Source organism: Ailuropoda melanoleuca, chromosome 16 (assembly GCF_002007445.2).
Source record: "Ailuropoda melanoleuca isolate Jingjing chromosome 16, ASM200744v2, whole genome shotgun sequence".
In the NCBI taxonomy this organism is placed as follows: domain Eukaryota; kingdom Metazoa; phylum Chordata; class Mammalia; order Carnivora; family Ursidae; genus Ailuropoda; species Ailuropoda melanoleuca.
The window spans coordinates 24,781,489-24,798,239 of record NC_048233.1 but is presented as its reverse complement, the minus strand read 5'-3'; the positions used below and the strand labels follow the sequence as shown (position 1 = coordinate 24,798,239).

General features: G+C 40.4%; 1 protein-coding gene across 1 annotated transcript in view; it reads right to left on the bottom strand.

The window, feature by feature from the left end:
• Nucleotides 1–15,416, bottom strand: part of STK38L (serine/threonine kinase 38 like) — an 88,584-nt gene extending 73,168 nt beyond the window's left edge. The window contains exon 1 of the mRNA XM_034646010.1: nt 15,317–15,416. The gene's annotated coding sequence lies outside the window, so the exon portion shown is untranslated. The remainder of the gene's footprint in view (nt 1–15,316) is intronic.
• Between the last annotated feature and the right edge of the window lie 1,335 nt (nt 15,417–16,751).

The window sequence follows — 16,751 nt, the reverse complement described above, 5'->3', positions numbered from 1 at the left end:
GGCTGGGAATGTGGGATATTAGAGAACACAAATTACAGAAAGTTCACAGAGAATACAAGTAAATCTTGCCTGAGACTCTAAAAGGGAAGCTGCATGATATGTTTTAGGAAGCTCTCCAGAATACAGTTCTAGCTAAACTAGCTGTGATTAAGTAATATTTACTGAGCATCCACTACAGGCCAGGTACTGCTCTCGGCAATAGAACACCTGCCCTTTTGGAGCTTACATTCTAGTTGGGGAGGAAACAGAAAGTGCAGGGGCTGAGAGAAGCATTAACATTTTAAATAAGGTCATTGGGAGAGGCTCCCTTGAGAAGGAAGTTTGAATGAAGTGGAAAAAAGTGGTTTCAAAACCTGGGGGAGGAGGGTACCACACTGGGAACAGTTACTGCAGCAGTGTGTCTGTAAGAAACAGCAAGGAGCTTAGCAGGGTAAGAACAGAGTGAGTGCACGGGCGTGGTAAGGAAAAGAGAGGTCAGAGACGTATGAGGTACCAGAATGTGAAGCACTTGTAGACACCATAAGGACTTTAGATTACTCCTGAATTATACCCATAAGAACTCACACTTATTAGGTCCTGATACACTCAGCGCCTATATGAAATACCTGTATTTGACGAGGCGTTGTGAGGAAAATACGAAAGAAGTAGAAATCATGATTATTTCCCTGGAGATAGTGTCCGTTTTGAACTCTGTTGAAAGTAAATTATAAATTAAAAATGAATTTAAAGGAACAATAAGTAAAATGTTCTATATCTGTTTAGGACTTCATAGAGTACCAGGTTTAAACTTCTAGGTTTTAGGGTGCCTGAGTGGCTCAGTCGGTTCGGTGACTGCCTTCAGCTCAGGACATGATATCATGGTCCTGGGATCGAGCCCTCTTCGGGCTCCCTGCTCAGCAGGGAGTCTGCTTGTCCCTCTGCCCCTCTCCCATCTCGTGATCTCTCTCTCTCTCTCTCTCAAAAATAAATAGATAAATAAAATCTTAAATAAACTTCTAGGTTTTAGAGCAAATAATTCCTAAAATTACATCACTAGAAGTATCCAGGAAAGAAGGGTGACAGAGAGAGAATTAAAGAAAGAGAATGAGTCAGAAAAACATAGAGGAAAAAAGTATAACCAAACAGTATTGCCCCTATTCATCCTAGTCATGTGGATAAAAAGTAAAACTTAAGACTTGGTATAAAAAATAGAACTCTGGTTATAAACTGCAAAGGATATTAATGACAGAGAAAAGGGGAAGATTCTGAAAAGACTGCATGCACAAAGAGCTCTCCAATGAACTTAGATTTTAAAGACACAGATAAGAGAAACAGAGAGGGGGCACACATAACATGGATGCCTATAAAAGACACAGAGGATGGTATCAGGAAGCCAGAGGCTCACAGTGAGGTGAACTTCAGAAATCCATTACAAGCTACAAAAGCAGCTTCTGAATTTCCATCTGGAAGGGAAAATTTGCATTGGCCTGGGTAAGCTGGTGCAGGGAAATGGTGTAGTTAAAGTAGGACAGAAAAAAAAAAAAAGAAAAGAAAAACCACTTCTGTTTTGTTTTTAAAAAATATTGCATTTGAAGGGGCACCTGGGTGGCTCAGTCGTTTAAGCATCTGCCTTCAGTTCAGGTCATGATCCTGGAGTCCTGGGATCAAGCCCTGAGTTGGGCTCCCTGCTCAGCAGGAAGCCTGCTAAATCCCTCTCCCTCTGCCTGCCACTCCCTCTGCTTGTGTTCTCTCTCTCTTTCTATCAAATAAATAAATAAATAAATAAATAAATAAATAAATAAATAAATAAAATATTACACTTGCATACCCCTTTACAGTTCACATATTTCTATTTTATGACATCCTTGCTGGGGAGGTACAAGCCCTGTGTTATAGAGGAGAACTCCCAGTGGGGTGCCTACCCACCACCCACCAGTGGAACTCCACCTGTCTTCTCAGCAAACAGTAGGAAACAAAGCCCAAAACTGGATGCCCAACCAAGGAGCTGAAGCCCAGGACACAGGAGGCCATAAGACAACTGCCCCCAATGCCCTGCAAATCTTCTCACCTGGCCAGCTGATCTGTTTGTGTATCTCAGGCCCACGTGCTCTAAGTACTCGGATGAACTATGAGGACCAGAGAGCTGCACTAAAGGACAGGAGACAAACTGCCCATCTTTCAAAATGAGGAAAGAACATGAACATTACAAAAGAACATGGACGTTACAACATGTTACAAAACACTCACTGTTGGGCTTATCATCCAGCCTGAGGAAAATTCTAGAACAGATAATAAAGCAGATGGCTTTTGCACAGACAAAGATGGGTGATCACTAAAAATCCACACGGATTCAGGAGGAACAAGTCTTGCCAAGTAACTTTATCTCTTTTGTTGGCAAATCTAAAGGACAGATAATCTCTGTGACTCTGAAAGGTACTGATCAAGCCCCACTCTCCAATTTATTTTTTAGGAGGAGGAAGGGAGAAAGATGAAGAAAAATGGGCTCAGCATTGGATACGTTTATAACTGATCAAGCAACAAAACTCAGAGTGCTCCTAAGTAAGTTCTGCAAGACTCGCTGGGCTTAGGCAATTATATTACCAATGAACTGGGTAAAGTTCAATCCTTATCAGACATATCCTTTTCAAAGTCCTTATCCCAAACTGGAATCTGGAGAGAATAATCCAAGGGGGCACAGAGGAGTCAAAATCCAAAACAATTTTAACAGAAGATTTAACTTTAACCAATGAAATTTAATAGAGAAAAGGTAAAGAATTATATTTGGATTCAAAAAGATTAAATGCTAGCATAAATGGTGTCAAACTATTATATACATAAAGAACGAACTACAGCCTTTTGTTGAACAAAGCTTGACGTAAATTAAAAATGTGAAATGGCCATCCCCCAAATTTATACAATCTTAATATTAGGCAAAGCTAATTGACATAAAAGGTCAAGAACAGGGAAGGTGAACGTCATACTGTACACTGTATTGGTCAGCTCATACCTGGAGAAGTCTGCAATACTGGCAGTGCCTTATAGTCAGTACAAAGGGACAAAGCAAAATGCCCACCTAATTTGAAAATTAAATCACCCTGTGGGAGCAATATCAGCATGAATCAAATAGAGCGGTAGAAATTAGCTATCAACATAAGTAATTCCAAAAAAATATGTGACTAAAAATGTCAGGAATACCCAACTCCAATCAAAAGTGAACAGGGTGTAGTTTCTGGGAGGCAGGATTAGAATGTGAATTAAGAAAGCTGAAACCTTGTGGGGCGCCTGGGTATCTCATCTCAGTTAAGCGTCCGACTCTTGGTTTGGGCTCATGTCGTGATCTCAGGGTCGTGGGATCAAGCCCCACATTGGGCTCCATGCTCAACACAGAGTCTGCTTGAGATTCTCTCTCCCTTTGCCCCTCCCACTCATGCTCTCTCCCTGTCTCTCTCTCTCAATCAAATAAATAAATAAATAAATCTTTTTTAAAAAAAGTAAGAAAGCTGAAACCTTGTCAATTTTGTTTTCTTCTGGCTAAAGAAACCGTGTTAACAGAACACTGTTATATCAATCTGAGGGGAAGAAAGCAGGAGTTTCACATGCAAGATTTTGCCTGTGTTCCCCTAACAGCGTCCAAGCTTAAATGGGCTGCCCACAGGCACAGCAGCACCGGGCAGATGCGTCCTCATAAAAAAGATGCTCCAACAGCCCATCATGGCTTAGGGACGCTTCCCATGAAGACTGTCCTAGTGGGTGACAGCGTGCTGACCAAACGATGCATGCCTCCATTCTACTCACACTTATATTAATAAGTTCATTAATTGGCATTCTTGTGTTTATATAACAGTCTCTTGGTCACTTGCTAAACATAAGTAAATTTCCATAATCCTGATTATTTCTGGACACACACAAACAATTCACGTTTATGGCGCTGGAAAAGTGAGGTCTACACCTTAAATATTATTCTAGGAAAGAGATGGATAGTAGAGTCCCGAGCTCAGAAGAAGTCTGAGTATGATGTACAAAGCTCAGAAGAAGTCTGAGTATGATGTACAAAGTTGATCATCACAGAGTGGTTGCTAAAGACATCAGAGCATGTGAGACCATCCAGCTCCCAGAGCACATGCAGGGAGAAGAAAAATAGGGGACAGAAGGCTGGAGAACACCACTACTGAAAGGAACGAAAGTTGGGTATCCTGTAAACTGCTGAATTCCTGGCCTCTAGCAACGAGCTGATATATATAGACAAAGATGAGCCACACACTTGTCAAGGGTTAGAGGGAATGCACAGTAGAGAATCTGACCGTCTGACCTCTACAGCGGCTTTCAGCTCGGAACGTGAGCCAGACGTTCATTCAATTCAGTGTTTCTCACAGTCTGAGAAATAACTTTTTATCGCCATTACAGAAACACTAAAATTGTGCCTATTTTTATTCTTTGGCTTTGTTAGCTGGTAATGGAAAAACGTTTTGAAGCATTAAAGCTTCTTGTTTCACTTGAAGCATTAAAGCTTCAAGTGAAACATACTTGGTTTACCTGGAGACGAGACCACAGGCTCTAGATCCAATTCCTCACCCTGTTTTTCCTGCTGTGGGTCCTGTTATAGGAGTCGTTCAAAAACGCAGTTTTATCCAACCACGTGTTCCTACTTGCACTTCCCTTCCCTTCCTGCCACCTCTGCCTGATGGGGGCTCTGTGTGTAATCTGTGGGTTCAAATCTTAAATGTTTTACTGCCTTTCAGAAATGTGCCTGTAACTTTCACTAATATTTAAAAGGTGCTGGTTTCTGTCTCCCTTTCTACTCAATACTAAAAACAGAGGCACAGGTATATATACAAATTTTGTTTTTATTAAATGCAGAAATGTTTGATTAAAACAAACTGTCATTTTTGGCATATCAATATACCCAGTGTATTTTCAGACATGACTACTGGCGGTTCAATTTAATCTTAAAATATGGCACACGTCCCACTAAGCGGCACCTGGAACAGGTGGTTAGAGGTATTTGACCCCTTTTAACCTTTTCTCCAGCTCCCACCCTATGCCTCCCCTGATACTCAGCAAGCCTTTTTTTTTTCTTGTCCCTCTTGTCTTTCACTTTCCTGTTGGTAGTGCCCAGAAACTTTTATTATTACCACTAATGGCACTAAAGCTAACACAGCAGCCAAGTCCTAGCCTAGAAGACAATGGATATAATTCTAATTAACTTTATGGTTGACCTTAGAAAACAACTATATTCTGTTTCAGTGGCTCAATCCCCAAGACAGAAAGAATAAATGGCTGTAGAAAAGAAACCTATGTGAAAGAGAAACCTAGCTTCCTAGCTCTGGCTGTCTCATATAGATTACATACACATAATTCAGAATCATGATTTGCTAATGCAGGGTTTTTTTCGGGGGGGGGATTTTATTTATTTATTTTGAGAGAAAGAAAAGGGAGAGGGAGAGAAAGACAGAGAGAGAGGAAGNATCAAGGCTAGAACCAGAACAAAAGGACTTTAGCCACTAGATGTTACAGTTCTGGGAAATCTTCACAGGTTCCATAAAACTATATGAGAAAGGTAAATAATTGTGTTCCTACCACAATCCCCTCCCTTGAGTCAAGTACTCTTGAAGCTATGCATTGATGCTGTATTCTCTTTCTAGGACAACCCTAGTGGATCTGGGCATTTATCAGAGAAAAGGTTTCAATGGATAGCTTTCTCTCTTTATCTCTCTGGCTATTGGTATCACTCATTACGCTTTCTGTTTAATTTCACAGAATGGCATCAAGAGACAATTTATTACTGGCAGTATACTTGCAGGCTGGGAGTGGGAAGCACAGCAGAGGTACTTCCACTAGGCTATAAGAGGCAATAGAAATACTTCCTTACAAAAGCTCAGAGTGCTAGAGCTGGATAAAATAAATTTTAAAAAAAAAAAAAAAGCCTACCATGGCAGGGGCACCTGGGTGGCTCAGTCAGCAAAGCATCTGCCTTCAGGTCAGGTCATGATCTCAGGGTCCTGGGATTGAGTCCCAGATGGGGGTCCTTGCTCCACGGGGAGCCTGATTCTCCCTCTCCCTCTGCCCCTCCCCTTTGTTCATGCTTTCTCTCTCTCTCTCTGAAATAAATAAATAAAATCTTTTAAAAAGAAAACTTAAAAAAAATGGTAAATAAAATGCTATCTTATTAAGACAAGTCCATTTATCCTATCTAGCCTCATGTCCCAACACTAAAATAACCCAGGCTCTTGTGGCTCTCTAAACAGTCTCTTAGATCTCCACGTTACCATGTCCTACTGCTGCTTTTTGGCCTGAAAAACTCCTACTCACCCTTCAAGTTTAAGCTCACACACTACCACCTCCCTGGAAGGCTTCTTTGATTTTCCCAAATACGTGCTCCTTTTCCTTCACTGCGCCTCTTACTGCTCCTCCGTTACAGTGACTGTACGCTATTGCAATTATTTCTATACCTGCAAGTGTGGCTCTCTAGTTACCTGCCTGCTGTCTGAGGGAGCACCATGTCCTTCCATCACTGTATCTCCTGGTACATGACATGTAATGTAATTCACACAGTGAAAGAACTCCCTCGGTCTCAAGATGGAGGAGCAACAACCATCCGCCCAAGTCTCTCTTTTCCAATCCCACCTAGTTTGGAACTTTATTATCTAACTCCTAGATCATTTAGTCTCTTCAAAACAAAAACACAAATTTAGAAAGATACATGCATGCCTATGCTTATTTCAGCATTATTTACAATAGACAAGATATGGAAGCAACTTAAGTGTCCATCAATAGATGAATGGATGAAAAAGATGTCATATATCTAGACAATGGAATATTACTCAGTCATAAAAAAGCATCGGATCGTGTCCTTTGCAACATGGATGGACCTAGAGGGCATTATGCCAAGCGAAATAAGTCAGACTGAGAAAGACAAATACCAAAGGATTTCATTCATATGTGGAATCTAAAAAAACAAAACAAATGAATAAACAAAAAGCAGAATCAGCCCTATAAGTACAGAGAACAAACTGATGGTTGCCAGAGGGGAGGGGTGGGGCTGGGCTGGGCAAAATGGGTGAAGCGGAGTGGGAGGCACAGGCTTCCAGTTATGCAATGAATAAGTCATGGGGCTGAAACACACAGCATAGGGGACAAAGTCACTGACATTGTGATAGCATTGTGTTGGTGACAGATGTTAGCTACACTGGTGGTGAGTATAACTTATAGAGAAAGCTGAATCACTATGTTGTACACCTGAAACTAATGTGACATCATGTGTCAACTATACTCAAATAAAAAAATTTAAAAATAAATAAAAATAGTCTCTTTATTGGTCTTCTCATTTCTGGTCCCTCTTCCCTTGAAGCCAGTCCAAATACGCCACTGCCACTGTGACGTTCCTAAAGTCTGACTTGAATTAAATGTACCAGGTTGAACAGTTGATGATGCAAAGAATGAAAAGCTTTCTGAGAAACACCTGTTCTCAAAGCTCAGTTGGCTTACATCCAATAGGGCAAAGAGAGAAGTAAATAATTAACATACAATTTATCAGGTGTCATAGAGATATATCCAATCCACGCTAATCCCTCTGCCTGGCCTGGCCTTCACTCTTAAATAGCCAATTCATATTTCACTTTATATGGGAAGCCTTCCTAATCTCTCCAGCCAGAAGCAATCCCTCCTTCTTCTGCTCCCACAGTGCCCTGTCACTCACTTATCATTTTGTTTGAATTACAGTTATTTGTACCCATACATTACGTCTCTCACTGTGGAACCTTTCTAAGTGGAAGTGCAATATATTTTACTCACCTCTATTTTGCCACGGTACCGCATATGGTATACTGCAAATAGACGATAAATGTTGAATTATGATGATTTACCTCACTAAAACATTATGAGTCTGTGATTCCTTTAGGATCTGACAGTATTAAGAATATCGATGGGCCAAATACATGCAATTCAGACAGAAATTTTTCCACTCTAGCCACAAAAAAAGTCTTTTCAGTTTGGCTAGATAATAGTGGACATATGGAGAATATCCTCAACCAGATTTGAAAGATGTGTCCAAATGAAATGGGTCTCTATTGTAAAAACACAACACAAGGCAACTCCCTAGTGCTATAAACCAGGCAACCAGCCTCTGCTGACAAATACCAAAAAACGGTGAAGTGCAAACACGGTGTGGTGTTTCCCTACTGGGGCCAACTCAATGGGTAAGAAAAAATATCCAGTTTAATAAAAATATCCAGTTTAATAAAAATCAAATTTAGTAAAACAAAATACTGGCACAAGATAAAATGTCAAAGATAGATCATTGAGTAAGCTCTTTGATCTCTCAAATAATACAACTTGCCAGAGTTGAATACATGAAACTTATCCATTCTCTAAAGTTGACATCCAATTTCCTACGGTAGTGACACTATAAGATACCTCATCAAGCCCAAATTAGGATCTCCATTTCTTCAATTGCACTTTTGAAATGATATCTGTCCTCCTTCCACCCCATTCCCTCCCCATAATTCTTCTAGTTAAATGCCACAGTTGTATGCAGGATGAGGTAGGCACCAACTTACCCACCATTCACCTGAATCACAAGAATGGAGGACTTTGAAATTTCATGATTTAAAACGCAGAACTAAAATTCCACTTCTCAATTTTGACTAAAAAGGAAGCTTAAATCTCAAAACTATAATACCCTTTAAGAAAATGCTGTAATGATATTTATCTGCTCTTAATTGGCTTGAATGAAGTCAGAACATTTGATTATATCATTTATTTCAGCATTAAAATTGCTGAGGGCAGGAACTGTGTCTCATCAACTAATTTTGCACAGTCCTTAGGAAAGTGCATGTAGCAGCTTTTAGTCTAAGGACCCGAGTTAAAGGGAGGACTGCAAGGAGGATATGCGAAAAAAAAAATGCTTTAGGAAACTCTAAAGCACAATACAAATATAAGGTGCTACAACAAGCATTCTCACAACAAGCCCTCTCCAAGACCAAGTCCCCCTCTACAGGATATACGAGGAGAGCTGGATTATTTCTGCATACTTCTCCTAAAAAGATGTATGTTTGACATGCAAAACTGTAAATAATTCCTAAAAATGGGAGGAAGGGAAGGAAAGAAAGGAAACTCAGGTCAGACTAAAAGAAGGAAGTAAATTAAACAGGAGAGGAGACGTTTTTTAAATAAAATAAAGCAATACAAGAGAAAGCAAACTGGATCTCAGGGATCGAGTTCCTACTCCATCACTTACTATCTACCCACACGCCCCTGGTCACTTCTCCAAAGACTCCAGTTTCCTCATGTGTGAGCAGAAATAATAACTCACAGGGTGGCCTCAGGGATTAAACGAGATAATATTTATATACAGTCCTTAGTGTTATGTCTTATATATAGTAAGTGATAAGTGAGTGATTACTGTTGTTGATAAAATTATTATTAGACCTGTACACTGATTAGTGACATTCAGGAAGAAAAAAAGAGCCAAGAACATGTCAGAAGGGAAGGTGACAGAGAGCTAAGTCTATAAATTCCTGTTGGGAGACAAAGTTTGAGAAACATAGATTACACAGAGCATTTTCATATTAAGTGTACAAATGATGTACTGTGCCTCCAGGATTGCTGAGAATCTACAGAACTGTAGCCAAAATCCCAAGTCATAACAGCAGAATGACAATGACCGCATGAAGAGAAAGCAGGACGCCCCCACCCCCAAAACAAGTGCTTAATTATGTATACAGTAGCCTATTTCCAAACTTTCCATTTTTTAACTTTTCCTAGACAGAATGAAAGCTAGGCTCCATTGCAAAGGCACACCAACTCTGCTTGCCAAAAATAGATGGCATTAACAACCGTGCACAGTCATTTAGGTTCCTGTCATCTTGTTTTTTATTCTGGGGAAGTTGTTGTATTTGTGGTTGATTTTAGGTGTTAAATATTTTTAATTCCATCATCTTCAGTAATTGCAAAAGTAATGAAAGTGTTCCAAAATTAGGAATCAGATGTAGAGACAGCAAATGTAAAAGTTAAGAAAACAAGGGGGAAAGCAAGAGATATAAGAGGTAGAAAAACACTGGATGCAGCCTGTGGATACGGGATCAGACTTCTAAGTTGTAACAAAGTCTACACCTACGGAATCAGTAAGAATCAGCAAAAGACAAGGAAAACAAGAAACCTGAATGTGTGGCCAGATAATCAACATCAATTTGGATTGTCAACTGGTCTGGTGGTAATTCAGGAGAAGGCAAAGAGCTCGTTTAACAGTTTAAAAGCTGAGCATAGCAGAAGTGCTACTATCCCAAAATTGCCGAAGTTCAAGGCCTTTTTGAATTTACCCAACATCAGTGTGATGGACAGCTCCTCATATGAACTGTCACTGACTGCTCAGGTCTTCTCTAAGACCTGTGCAGAGATCATCTAAGAGGGAAGCTACCTGTCTCACTGGATGTTCAACATAGACAAACTAGTCTATTTGGAGAAAAGATGCCCGAAAATTTCTACCAGCAAGAAGGTGAGAGTGTATCTGGTTTCCCTCTGAGGCACCAGCTCACGCTTCTCTTTACTAAGAATAACCTTTCAAAACCAAACCTGTACCTAGAGAAACGTTAACTTTTTTTTTTTTTAAACAAAGCATAATTGTCTTATAGGTATCTGCATGAGGGGCACCTGGGTGGCTCAGTCAGTTAAGCGTCTGACTCTTAAGCGTCAGGTAGATTGTAGAAAACCCCCACAGTAGGATAATTTATGGTTGATAAGTTTAAAACCTAATAGGAAAAGTAGAAGAACTAAATAAACCAGGATTTAAAGCTCATATATTTATATTATTACAATTAGACAAAAATGGCAATAACAAAGTTAAATATATGTGTGTGTGTATGTATATATATATATTTTACACAGCTTAAATTGATAGTGTTGGCATATTATTTCCATTTACCACCACCTGATTGACAAAATTTTTAGGATCTTCAGTTCATAATTTCAGACAAGGAGAGAACACTACATTCAATCTCAGAAAATGTGCCTCTGGAACGCTATTCTGAGTGGTCAATCAGAACATGGACAACGGAGCTGAAGTGTCTGCATCTTGGTAGACAGTAGCCCTACCACTACCGAGATATACTTTCTCTCCGAAATTTTAAATCCAGTCGAATTTATTGTGATCCCAATACTTTGATAATCAATAACAAATGTGAACAATTCTTGGGGCACCTGGGTGGCACAGCAGTTAAGCGTCTGCCTTCGGCTCAGGGCGTGATCCCGGCATTATGGGATCGAGCCCCACATCAGGCTCCTCCGCTGGGAGCCTGCTTCTTCCTCTCCCACTCCCCCTGCTGTGTTCCCTCTCTCGCTGGCTGTCTCTATCTCTGCCAAATGAATAAATAAAAAATCTTGAAAAAAAAAAAACCACAAATGTGAACTTTTCTTGAAACTGAATTAATAAAATCATTTGGACCATTCATTCAACAAAGCAGCATTTACTGAGTAGGCCTATACGAGGCACAGTGCATTTCTATGGTGCTCTTTCTATGAAAGAGCTTTCAAAGGTGCTCTAACAGAAAGTATCAGTGATTGTACTTCTTTCATTTTATATGCATCAACACTCTATTCAAAACCCTGATTCATGGGGCTCCTGGCTGTCAGTTGGTAGAGCATGCAACTCGATTTTGTGGTTGTGAGTTCAAGCCCTGAGTTGGGTATAGAAATTGCTTAAAAGTAAAATCTTAAAAAACAAAACAAAAAACAAAAAAAAAACCTGATTCAGGCATAATATATTTAGCTGTTTGTGGAAATAAAAACCAAAAGGGCTGAGACTATCAATCATTACCTAAATTCCAACTTCACAATTCGATCCAAAAAATACCCAGTGCCAAGTGATTCTTTTAAATTACAAGCCAAAATATACAATGATTCAAACATTCCATTAGGCAAAGGAGTTAATATAGTTACAATTTCTCATTTCTAAACCCTTATGGGTACGGTACTAAGTAGTAAGTCAAATTTATCAAAAGTCCCACTCAACAGTTACATTCAATTTGCACCAAGAGCAACTTTTTGAAATTGATCATCTAACATTCCAAAAATAACTTACTTAACTGGGTGTTCCTTATTTTGAAGCTCTTTCTAGAAAATTGAGCCCTAAATCTATGTGCCAGAGAAATGTATTTTCCTAAATCAATTTTTTTGAAAAAGACCTGAGAAAGACCATCAAGAATGGAAGAGAAAATAAGGATAGAGATTAAGCACAGGGACACAGGTATAAGCCAGAATGTTTGGGTTGGAACCTTTGTTCTATCATTTTTTTGTTATCTGATCTTGGTACCTCAGTTACCCTATCTGCAAAATGGGAATAATAAAAAGTACCTACTGCGTATGGTTGTTATAGGAATTAAACACCGGTAAATTAGTACATGTAAGGTTTTGGCAGCAATCAGCATCATACAAAGTGTTTACTTATTATGATTATCATGACTAGATCATCCAAATCATCTATACAAATGCCTTTCCCTACTCAAAATCTTCCTTAATTGATCTAGTAGAATTTAATACCTCCCTCCTAGGCTTCCCCACAAAAGGCATGAGTATTACAGTTATTTGGGTACATTCTTTTCTCCCATTAGATTCGCTCTCTCTGAAGATAGAGACTACAGCTCATCTGAGTCCACCAGAGAGCAAATATTGTTCACTGTTGTCCTTCTTTTCCCTCTTTCTAAAGGTTCTGAACAATCATACCCTGTCAATTAGGAAACCTTTACCTGGAGACAAGAGCTTTAAGTAACCAGTGCACTTAAATACTGGTCTTACCGTGCTAAATAAGAGCTCCTAAGACTTAAACAAAATTTTGTGGGGAGAGGGAGGGAGGAAAGGACTGATTTAATATGTTTAAACTGCTAAGGATATTTTTTAAAACTAATTTATTTTTTAAAAATTTCTTATGCCTTACAAGCTTACTTGCATTATTTCATTCAAAAAAGCCCATGGTACTTTTAATATAAACATACAGTAGCATAATTTCTGCATATGTCAAATCTAACCTAATCATAACTTGCCCATCTGCTGATTTTAATGTAACCCTGGGGATGCTAGAAGACAATATGCTTGCTTGATCCACCCTACACTATTTATGTAAAATAAAATCATTTTAACATTACATTGAGATGCAAATCTTTCTGGCTTTATTTTTGCCCTCTTTTCCCTCTTAAAAAAAAGTTCACACACACACACACACACACACACACACACACACACACACACACAACAAGCCTCCAACTTATTCCGGATCACTGGGAAAGCACTTGCTGAAGTATTATCCAACTTCGCTCACACAATGATGTTGCCCTTACTTTGAGAGAACAGAACTTTTCTGAAAACAAATGGCTGAATTGAGTACATTTTCTACAAATTTTCCTTTGTATTTATAGTGTCCTACCTTTTGAAATTAATTTTTCAGGATAAAAACTGCTGAGGACACCTATTCATTTGCACGAATTTTCCTGGTCTTTATTCTTTGACTCATTTTAAAACAAACTAAAAAACAGAAGGCTGAAAAAGAATTGGTATTTGTATTTATAGTGTCCTACCTTTTGAAATTAATTTTTCAGGATAAAAACTGCTGAGGACACCTATTCATTTGCACGAATTTTCCTGGTCTTTATTCTTTGACTCATTTTAAAACAAACTAAAAAACAGAAGGCTGAAAAAGAATTGCACCCATTTAATGTGGCTTTTCTAATTTTTTTCATTCCTCAGTGGCCAGGCCTTTTCAAAGGAGTACAAAGACTACACCCAATTTATTTTTCATCCTAAACACATCCCAGCCAAATAGAAAACATTATCAGCCATCTTAACCAGGAGAAAAACACAAACTAAGCCACATCAGACCAAGTTTTTTGTTTTTTGTTTTTTACTTTTGAGATCAGGACTTTAATGAACCTATGCAATGAACAAATATAATCACAATTTAAAATCATATTTTGAACTAATTTCTCTTCCTCAAATAGTCACAATGATGGCTAATTCACTTATAATACCTCTCAGTTACTGGGTATAGTAAACTTAATTGTTTTATATATCCTGAGGCATACAAAGAAAGGTCAATCAAACACAAAGAGGTTCCCGGAATCTTATATACGTATATGACCGAGACAAAAAATCTGCACTGGGTAAGTAAAAATGGACTTAAGCAACAATAGATCCTGCCTTAAAGTAGGGAGACCTGACAAGCTAAGTCCCCACCCCACCCCCACCCCTTAAAGACAAGGTCTCACTCCCCTCTTACAACCAGGAGACATAAGTTAAAACACTAAGAGTTGTCTCCTCAGACTTTAGCGTAAGAAAGCTAACATTGAAGCCTTTTCCGAGCAACTGGCTTCTATCAAAACTTATCACAAGTTATGTGAAACAGACAAGAGCGTTGGTTCTGCATTTTACCAAGTGAGAACAACAGCATCACAGTTTTTGGACAAGCCACCACTTCCAGCACCTCCAGCTCTTCCCGCCCCCCTCCCCCATTTCTTTTTATATCCTTCCTCCAAACTTGCAACCCGAAAAGTGATCCCACAAAACAAAAGCAGCATCAGTAAACGGGAGGCCACTGGTTTTGAAAATAAAGTTTGTTCTTTTGCTGTCAACCTGATAACTTTTTAAAGATGAAATATCTCCTACTCGATCGGGTACAACCTTTCCTGTTCCCTTATCAAACCACCACTCTGTTTGCCCCCGACAGTAAAAAGGAAAAAAAGGAGTGGGAGAAAATAATGTTGAAAAGAGGTATCTACGGTGCCAGGAGTAGGGACAGATTTTGAGACCGGTGTTGAACACTCCGTGCTTTTGAGAGCTGGGAGGCTTTACTGTGTCGATCTGAGAAGTGTTTAGCAATCTGACGCATCAGTTTTTAGGAATGGTACACAAGCAGCCCCCACAATTTGAGCCATGCCTAGAATCCTTCTTCTCGGTGACATCGGCTGGAGGGCACGGGACGGGCGGGCAGGGGGTACCAGGAGAGGTTCCGCGACATTTGTTATTGTTTATGAAGCCCAGGCAGGGACTGAGATCGGGATGCTCGGGGGCCGAGGAGTGAAAGGGGAGAGGAGCAGGGAAGCACAAAGATTCCTCCCAGGGCTCGGGGCTACCTCTCCGGGGACGGTGGGGCTAGTATCGCCTCGGGGAACAAGAGGGCCAAGGCCGTCCCTGGAGCTTCACTGGAGAGACACTGCCAGCCGCGACATTAGCCCGGCTGTCCCTGGACACCCAAAGACAAGAAGATCTCCTCCGACTCCTGCTCGCAGAGTTGGGGCCGGCGCACCAAGCGGGCCCCCCGTGCCGCGGCCGCCGCGCGCGGCATCCGCGTACTCACCTGCCTCCGGTCGCACCCGCGGCCGGCTCAGCCTCCGCACGGACCGCAACCGGTCCGGGCCCCGTCCGCTCCCTTTTGCCCGCTCCGCCCTCGCCCCGCCCCCGGGAGGTGGCACCCGCGGCCGAGCCGGAATCTCGGGGCGGCCTTCCTGAACTCTCGCGATCCCTCCCTCCTCGGCTTCTCTGTGGCTGGGCCGGTCAGATTCGGCCCTGACGTCATACGCACCACAGCCGGAAGCAGCCTTCTGTCGTCAACGCCGACTCGTCTGCCCCACCCACCTACTCCTGGTGAATTCCTGATGGCTCTGGAAGAGTTGGCTGGGCAGTAACTACTTCCCTCATTCATCAACCTCACCTCGCTTTACCTCTTCTCTGCTCAAAGCTGGTTCAGGCCTCTTGTGAGCGTGCCCAGTGTGTTGCCATATTAGTCACGTGTCCTAAGTGACAATTTTTTTCTTAATACTTCACAACATAATGCAAAGAATGCAAAGAATGCAAAGAATACTTCACAATGTAATGCAAAGAAATGAAAAGGGGTTTAGAGACAATCCCCACGAATCCACACATTTTGCAGATTAGGAAAGGGTGGTCAACAAAGATGGTTTTGCTGACCAACTTGCTTAATCAGTAGCTGTGGGATCTGGAAGCCACCCAGGTTCCTTGATCCTGACTCCACACTCACCATGACTCCACAGCAAAGACTTGAAAGGGATTCAAATTTGGAAAAGCCACAAAAAACTTGGAGGCATACATGAAAAACTTGTTTACCTTGTCTTGGAAAATCTAAAATACCTGACAGTACTGGGCTGCTTTATGTAGGAGCTGAGAACTAAAAGGGAAATCCCTGCGGTATGATTCAAAAGCGATGGCTTTGTGAAGATGATGCCTTTGACTTTGGAGGAAAAAGTTACTCAGCAAACCAAATACAGTCGTTCCCAATTATTGTCAACAAATTTATCTTCGATCTGAAAAATGGAGGTGTTACAAAATACCCTTGGCAATAGACTACTAAGACAATATGTGAAGCTGGTATTGTGCTTGCAGAAAATATAATTATCTTCAGTTTCACCAAGAGGAAGTGATAGATGCAAAAGATGTAGGGAAGCATCATGACCACTTCTCTCTCTCTCTCTCTCTTTTTTTTTTTTTTTTACACCCTGTGCTTTCTCATATATAGCTTGGTAACAGAAAAAGCACTACTTTGGTAATTAGTGTATTCTTAAGGAAATCAGTTCCACCGATATCATATGGTCCTTTTTAGACTCAAATAACAATTGCCATATACGAGTATCAGGAGGTTTAATTGTGATCAAACGTGCTTGACAGAGGCCTGTACACCTCTCTCCCTCCACCACACACCTACATATATTAATTTAAATGAGTAGAATGGAGAACAGTTTATGGAGTGTTCCACAGCAAATTTATGCTTTCAAATA